The sequence below is a fragment of the Temnothorax nylanderi genome, unplaced genomic scaffold (assembly GCF_030848795.1).
Source record: "Temnothorax nylanderi isolate EJ_2023f unplaced genomic scaffold, tnyl_v1.0 TNYL_tig0029_pilon, whole genome shotgun sequence".
NCBI lineage: Eukaryota > Metazoa > Arthropoda > Insecta > Hymenoptera > Formicidae > Temnothorax > Temnothorax nylanderi.
The window spans coordinates 108,314-116,866 of NW_027249091.1; the positions used below are offsets into that span (position 1 = coordinate 108,314).

The following is an 8,553-nucleotide window of genomic DNA, read 5'->3' on the forward strand; positions in this document are numbered from 1 at the left end:
CCCGCGTTTCCCCTTACGCGTCTTCTCAGTTATTCTCCTCTCCCTTAATAAATGGGTTCTCAACAGATATCTAATTCTAAATAAATATGTGATTATATTAAGTAAATAAGGCCATTGGTACTATAAGAAAAAATTTTTTCTCAAATCTAACTATTTTTTTTTTCAGTGTATGTAAGTCGCAACTTTGATGCAATAGACTCTATGTTGATCATCAATATCTTTTTAACTACAATTGACATAACAAATTTCTTTTAAGGGCTGAAAGTCCTAACAATTAACATACTTAATTTTGATTGCATAACTATTAACAACAATTCGTTATCATTATATTGTCGTTGCGCAGCTTTTTTATCATATATTATATCTGCCCCGATAACCAAGCGTGCTAGCACGACAGCGCACGCTGTGCTCAGCATGTCATGCAAAAAATGTCTCTGTGTCACTTTTATATCGATAAGCAGACAGTGCTAGCACGGTGCTATCACGATAAGTATTGTTTGTTATCTTATGCACGATGCCGAAAATTTTGACCTGCAAAATGCTAGCATGCTACCTGCATTGCCCGTTAAGCGCAATGTGCCGTCACTGTGCTCGTCAGGTGCGGCAGTATCTGGACATCACATGACAGCATGCCATTGCACGCGTGCGTGCATTATGCGGCCATTGTGCCAATATTTGGTTATCTGGGTGCACAACGATAATATAACGATGATAACGAAACTGTAGTTTTATGTGCTTCCACCTTTAGTCTGTGGTAACCTATAAGGTGATCTTTAGTGTACGAAATTAATTATTAATTGTATTTGGTGAGGATGCTCATACATATTAATCTCCCGGCCAATTGCTCTCTGGAACTGAAAAAGGTTCCACAAAGCTTAAACAATATAACACAATTGTATGATCATTTTTCCAAATTCGGTAAAATTGTAAATATCCATGTTAATTTTGACGGCGATCCTGAGGCAGCGTTGGTTGCCTTCCAGCTGCCAACCGAAGCAGAGTCTGCTTACAGAAGCCCAGAGGCTGTGTTGAATAATAGATTTATTAAAGTATTTTGGCATAATAACGTCAATACTTCAACGGCAACGGAAACAAGGCCATCTAATATGTAAGTAATTACTTGTTTTTTTTTTACTAATAATGACTTTTATGTCATAAAATATAATAATCTTACTATTTATATATTGATTTTTCAGTGCCGAAACAGATGACCAATGATCTGGGCAGCATGTTGACTAGTATCGGCTTGGAGAAATATATACGTGAGTATGGACAAGTTACAATCTAGTAATTGCACGCCTTCTATTGAGTGCCATTGCTTTGCTTTTACTCTATTTTCTGCTTTTCTATATTTCTATAACATTCTTTCTCTCTCGAAATCTCTGTGAAGCTATCTGACTAACCAAATCTACTTTGCATGATTTAAAATTATCTAGGTGTCATGATATAAAATTAAAGAGAAAAAAATAACGAACAAAGCTTTTTTGTACTGAGAATTGGATATATCTTATTTTCTTTCTATACACTGCTAATCCCGATAACTCTTTTCTCTTTCAGAAATGAACAAACGCACTAGTCCGTTCTCTGGAAGCGCTGCGCCCGGCGCTGAACGGAAGGCATTCTCGTCGTCGGCGCCAATATCGTCGATAGACAAATGCAATTTGGACACCAAATGGTAAAAAGAAAAACAATCGCGTGTATGTTTTTCGTTCCGAACACAATGACGCGTTCAGTCAGCGCTCTCGAAGCCGATCTCGGAGATCCGTTGCACATCGATCGAAATTGCGGAAACAGATACGTACTTAATAATGCCGATTGCGTGCGTAATTGCGGGGGACCATACCCTGTTATATCGGTCATTTGGACGGAACACACGCGGATTTACGGAAAAACCAAGAAGTACAAATAGCCAAATAGTTTGCATGTTGATGATTTGAAATTGCTTAAGTATCAGGAGAAAGTTATTTTTGTGACCGAGAACTGGCTGTATTATTTTTTTTCCTTATTTTTTTTGCTGTTCGCGGCGCGGAAGGTGCCTTTAGGATTAGTCGTTATTATTTTCGTAGTCTTTGTTCGTTATCCAAGATGGACATTCGCGTCGTTATCGTTTCGTCCTTGTTAATAAGTTCTACGTGAATCTTAGCAATGTAATCAATTCTGCGATCCAATTAAGTCTTATAAAACAAAGCGCGTCAGTTGCGCGGCGAAAAAGAATCCATGTAAAATTGTGTTTAAAACTTTCACGAAACGTCGACGCGCGCGTCCTATTCGTTACATTGTATGGTGATTCGCTTGATGACCGGGTGATCGGTACGTGTGAGTGAATGTGCGTGTGTGTATGCGTGGGCATAAGTGTTTCGAGTAAAATCTAAAAAAAATCTAAAAGGAGTTTATATCAGGTACTAGAAATTTAAAATAAAATGTGATGGGCGAGGGATGTCCCGTGTGTTTAGCGGCCTTTCGTCCTAGCAAAAAATTCACATATATTTAATTCAGACTAAGCTCAAATGCAACCGTGGGTCCGCCGAAACTGTATTCTTAATTGAAACCGTCGGAATAAGCGATCGATGCTAATCAGAGATTCGATGTCGCGCGACGACCAAATGCAGTTTGCGGTAGGACTTTGCATGAGGTTGCGATCTCGAGTTTTACAAAGTAAGTATAAGTTTGCAAAGTATTTATTAATTATTTTGCGAAAGACGCTGGACGCACGTCAAACAATGGACCGCAAGAACTTTTCGTGTAAAGCATGTGTTGAAGACAGAACGGTGTAAAACGGATTCTATAGCGCAAATATTCCATGTGTCACTCTCCGCGCAACCGATACTTTTCGAAGAGTCAATTGAATCGGGTAGTAATACTAAATTACAATTTACGACGACGATCGTCGTGTTAATTATAGGAAGCCTTCGTTATTAAATTAACTCTAAACTTGGCAGAGTAAAAAAAAGGAATTTGAAATTGTATTATAGCGAAATAAGATATAAAAACTATGTATATATATATATATATATATATATATGTAAAAGCTATATATAAAAAAGTTTATAAGCTGATATTCAGATATACAAAACTGTTATCTCTCTTTAATGCAATTCTTTTTTTTCCTAAGATTTATTTCTGACATAAGAATACGAATGTGATGATTTGGACGACGTATGCAAGTATGATTTATATAGAGTCTATGCATTTAAAAACGATATATTGCCAAGTTTAGATTCTTCCGATTATCCTCGCACGCAGAGAGCTCCATTGGGCGCAGTCGATTTCGCAAAACGATTGTTTTATAGACATAAGATATATTAGGTAAATTAGTTCTTGAGTCACGCGCATTATTATTCAGATGTCAATGTAGCATGTTATATCGAACTAGAATCGAAGAAGAAAGTACGATTATTTTGCAGAGAAAAGAAAATCGATTCTCTCGTGAAATCTTTGAATCGCGCGATTATAGATCCACGATCGTCACACACACACGTGTACACACGCAACACTTAATTTTTAAAATAAAAAATTTATTAAATAAAAGCTATTTTGTTTATATATATATATATATAGATAACCAACCTATCCCATTTATATCCATTTTATACCTACTGGACGTATATTAGACATTTGATGGATATCCATGCAGATATATCCACTAATATTTAATGGATATCCACTGGATATCCCCATGGATATTTAATGGATATCGATTAGATCTCGGGTGGCGGACATCTGGATATTTAATGGATATCTATTAAATATCTCGTGGATATCATGGATATACATTGTGGATATTTAATAGATATCTATTAAATATTAATGTCTGTGTGGGTCATTACTTTTTAGACCGACCACGTATATGTGTACCCTATAACTATATTTCTGTATTATATGTATAATTACATTAGATAATTTTTAATATATCTACTTTGCACAATTGCATGTAAGAGCGTTTCTCATATTAAATCACATCTTTTTATATCTTTTATGTTTTTTTAATATAATTATCTTCAATAAATTTAATTTAAGTTTTGCTTTTTTTCTTTAAATTTGTTACACTATGCTCTTAATCAAATGAAAATAGTAATCAATCGGAGACCTTTTTTTGTAATAAGATAAGGTTTTAGTATGTTAATTGAAAAAAAACGAAAGTTTCTATATTTATATTTATACGTATGTGCGCGCGCACATACATCTTTAAAAGTGAGAGAGATATAGTCAAAAAAATAAAGCTATATGATTTAATGTATTAATGTGTAAATTCTCTAATGTTGTTCTTCTAAATATATTTTTATATATTACAACTTTACATCGACTGAATTTCATGTTACTAAACGTGCATTTATATATACAATAGAAAATAATTCGATATATTTTATCTCGGACTACATATCTTTCGTTATTACATAAGCTTTATAAGTTGTAATTATATAAAATTGAATATAATCAAATTAAATTATGTATAATCCATAAACCTACTCAAAAAACATATTTTTTGAAAACATTTGTAATAACGATATCTGTAATAATATATTATATAACATACGATTTTAATTCGTATTCATTAAATGCAATTGTGATATGATATTTATTGTAGTCTGCAATTTTTAATAACTTACCTTCTATCAAATTCTCCCTTGCATATATGTGTATTTATGTTTTATTATAGTTTGGTATGCATTTAGTATAAAATTGTCACTGAATATGTACAGACGGCGTCATTAATGCCTTCCACCTGAAGGCATAGTACATGTAACGTGCACTATAGAAATCCCCAGAACACAGCTAGGAAGGCATTAATGACGCCGTCTGTACCTATACAACCTATATAGGTATAGGGGAGACCGGGGCTAGACCGCTAACGGGGTAAATCCGCCAAATCAAATATCTCGGAACCTGTATATTGTGCGAACTCGCTATTAACATTGTAAACTTTTAATTGTAAACGCTGCTTATGGTACCCATGTGACCAACGGAGTTTCGGCAGGTTACCTGCCGTGTTATGATTTTTACGGAGGCAAACGTGTTTTCGTAGTAAAAAGTGAAATTTTCTGCGCGTGGAAATTTTGTAATATCTGCAATAATATTTGCTCTCCAAATCTCGAGGTACGTGATTATAAAGAGTAATGCATGCTGAACACGAATCCAGTGTAGATATCTAATATTTCATGGGCGATCAAACCTGAAACTGATTTATCCCGGGGGGGTGGCGGTTCAACCCCGGCATTTTTGAGATTTCAATTTTTGCACCGTTGTCGTTTTTGCTCTATACCGGTTAAACAAAGCGACGTAGATAAAAATTTCCTGTATAAATTTTGTAGCTAAAGGTTCACTCTTTACAGTGGTATACCACATTTAACTACAATTATTTATTTTGTTGTTAAAAATCGGCACCAAAAAAAAACTAACGGTCTAGCCCCGGTCTCCCCTACCATATTTTTAGAAAAAACAGTAAAACAGTAAAACATATCCATGACGTACTTAACTGTTCCTGATTCATGCGTAAGTTTTTAATTACTTTTATTTAAAAATTACTGTTGCAGTTTTATCTAAAAAAGTATCTTTTTTGCTTTTAGAAAATCGCACTGTAAATCGCGAATTCTGAAATATATTACAAAAGTGAGAGAAAAACAAAGAAAAGTTATTACTGGATAATGTAACGCAGAAAAATATCTCTCTATTTCTTCTTCTTTCATCGAATTTAACATGTACTATAGCAAAATGTATAGTTAACATATTTTAGTCAAATGTATTTGTTTATCACCTTTCCTTATTTTCTTTTTCAAGCTTTCATTGGAATATTATTTTGATTGCTATTTGTTAGAACGGATGCTTCTTTTTCGAAGATAAGGTCTTAACATACTCTCCATTGCAGTATCAAGAATATTTTTCTGCAATGGATTAGTTTCTCAGGTATGTATTTTAAACATATTGTTGTATTTTGAGATTCAAATGCTAAATCTATTAAAACGATGTAATTTTTATTATATCTTTTCTAATATAATTGCCATAGAATAAAATATAGTGATATGCGTATAATATTAATTATTATACTGATTGTATTTATCAACGATCTTTTTAAAAATCATACATTTATATAATTTTAAAATGTATTTAGAATTCGTGCGTGCGTATCAAACTCAAACGGGATTACAGAAAAGATATTCGGGATAAATATGAGAGAATTAGAGATCAAATCGTCTTGGAGAACTCAACTGCACCGCAAAATTAGAGAGTAACAACTATTCACTCGATACATACGTATTATTGGCGCGCGTTAACTTGATCTGATAAAAATGAACCTAGAGATATTCGAAGGAATACGCAATTACGGAAAGGATATTTGCCTGTTGCGCTCGTTAGTGACTATGCTGCAAAAATCTGGTCGGCCTACTGGCATCCTCGAGCTCTCTCTACTGGATAAGTTTCTTGAAACTAAAATGCCCATCCCTAAAGAAGAATTTAGTCCAAAATGGATTATTGAGTACACGATAAAAACGCATGGAGATACTATGAAGATGATTTTGGCAAATCCTTCAGATCTTGATAGATTTGTTTATGAATACAATTCCGGCGACGAATAAGAGGAGTATTTATTTTCTAATGGCATGAAGTTCTATGAGGATGTTATAACTATATGCTACTTGTATTATATTATGAGAACAGATGAATATATAAAAAATTCCACTCGGTAACTAACTTACTCAACATAATGAAAAAGAAATATACTATACATGACAATTTGAATGTCTATTAGGCGAAAGATAATGAAAAAAGTATCACCTGGTTCAGAATAGCGTATTCTTACCCGAGCATAACATTCGCGATCTTCTATCATGAGATTGTCGATATTTCTTTATCTCATTATACAACATTTTCCAGTTTTAATATTCCAAAACTCTTCTGCTTACCATTGTTTGCTTCAATCGTTTGTACCCGATTCCGAAACAGCACCCGCTTGTAAATTTAAAATATCTGTAAAAATGGCGAAGATAGCTCTTACCCCAATTTTGAAAATTCGGTACAATCACCCCCTTAAAGGTACAAACAAAACTGGCGGTGGTACAAACGGGTACAAACGATTCTGAGAAACAGCACCCGCTTGCGGATTTAAAATATCTCTAAAAATGACAAAGTTACCCTTATACGAATTTTCGACATCCCGTATTATTTTCACCCCCCTTGTATCTCCGGAACCGTGCCTATGCTCATCTTGAAATTTTACTGGGATTAATGTTTCATCTAATAGTACTATTTTCCATAAAAAAAAGTTTAAAATTCGAGGTCCCAAAAATGGGCGTTTGCCATCACTCTTTAATCTGCTCTACTTTCTCACGACAGGTAATACGGTAATTACCAGATACCCTGTACAAGTAACACATACGCATATGCGCGTATATGTATAAGCAACATATACATATACACTTACACAAATATACACACACACTAGTTATAAACAGAATGATGAAATAAACAGAACAATAAGTCACAAGTCAGATAACACTGTTACAGAGAAGTCATCTGCTTTTCTTTCCCTCATTTCTGTCTGTAATTTTGCAGTTTTACATAGGAATAAAACAATTCACGCGCATTCTGTAGAATAAAAAATACTCTGTAACAATTTCTGTGAAAGTACAATCTCACTGGTACGTATAGCATTAAAGTGCTTTTACTATCGATCCGTATGTAAAATATATATATTCATATCATTTGTATTTTGAAATGTGCCATATATATAAATTCGTCCGATAGAAAATCTTATTCACTTTTCTCCTTTTGTCTCTCATCTCTTTCAAGCGATGCTTTTGCACAACTTTATACAATATTAGTATGCAGTGGAATGCCTTCACCAATATTTTTCAGAGAAATATGAGAAATACACACTTATTTTACATATTTTGCAGAAAATTGTGAGAACATATTGGACAGATGTTCATGCAATATCAAACAGAGAAGTACTTACATTCTGCAACACAGAAGACTAATAGGGAAAATTATCCGAGAAGACTGAATTTCTGTTCATGACTGAGCGATTACGGTAACATTACAGCGTGCAAGGTGATCTTTAGTCATTTAGTAATTAGTTCATACGAAACCAATTATTAGTTTAATTTGGTGAGGATGTCAGATGTAACTGACCCAACGGTACCAACAATAAATGTAACTGGAAAAAATATACCGATATTACAGTTCTTAGATAATTTTCGCAAGCAATATACAGAAATCCGAGAGACATGTTATATGAAAGACTTCGCCGCGCTTAGAACGTACCGTGACACGCGTGATCCAAAACACGTTATTCAGTATACGCTGATGACATATTTGCGCAGCGCATGTGATATTTCTAAACAACAAAATCTTTTGAAAAAGTATCTTTTCTCATATTCCGACAATAATGGTATTACACGCTTATTTGAATATTCTAACAATATGTTGTTTAAAGATGATATCACGATTCTATGTTTTTTATCTCACGCATCAAGTGGTCCCACGGTTAACGAGTGCGAGGTAGTAAAGATTTTGATGTTACTAATGGAAAATAAGTACGGGATAGATATTGGGAAA

At 34.0% G+C, this 8,553-nt stretch overlaps 1 long non-coding RNA gene across 1 annotated transcript; it reads left to right on the top strand.

The window, feature by feature from the left end:
- Window positions 1–240: 240 nt before the first annotated feature.
- Window positions 241–3,528, top strand: LOC139770382 (uncharacterized). Its single transcript, XR_011717730.1, has 3 exons — window positions 241–1,108; window positions 1,197–1,262; window positions 1,558–3,528. It is a non-coding gene; the product is annotated as an uncharacterized lncRNA (long non-coding RNA).
- Window positions 3,529–8,553: the final 5,025 nt, after the last annotated feature.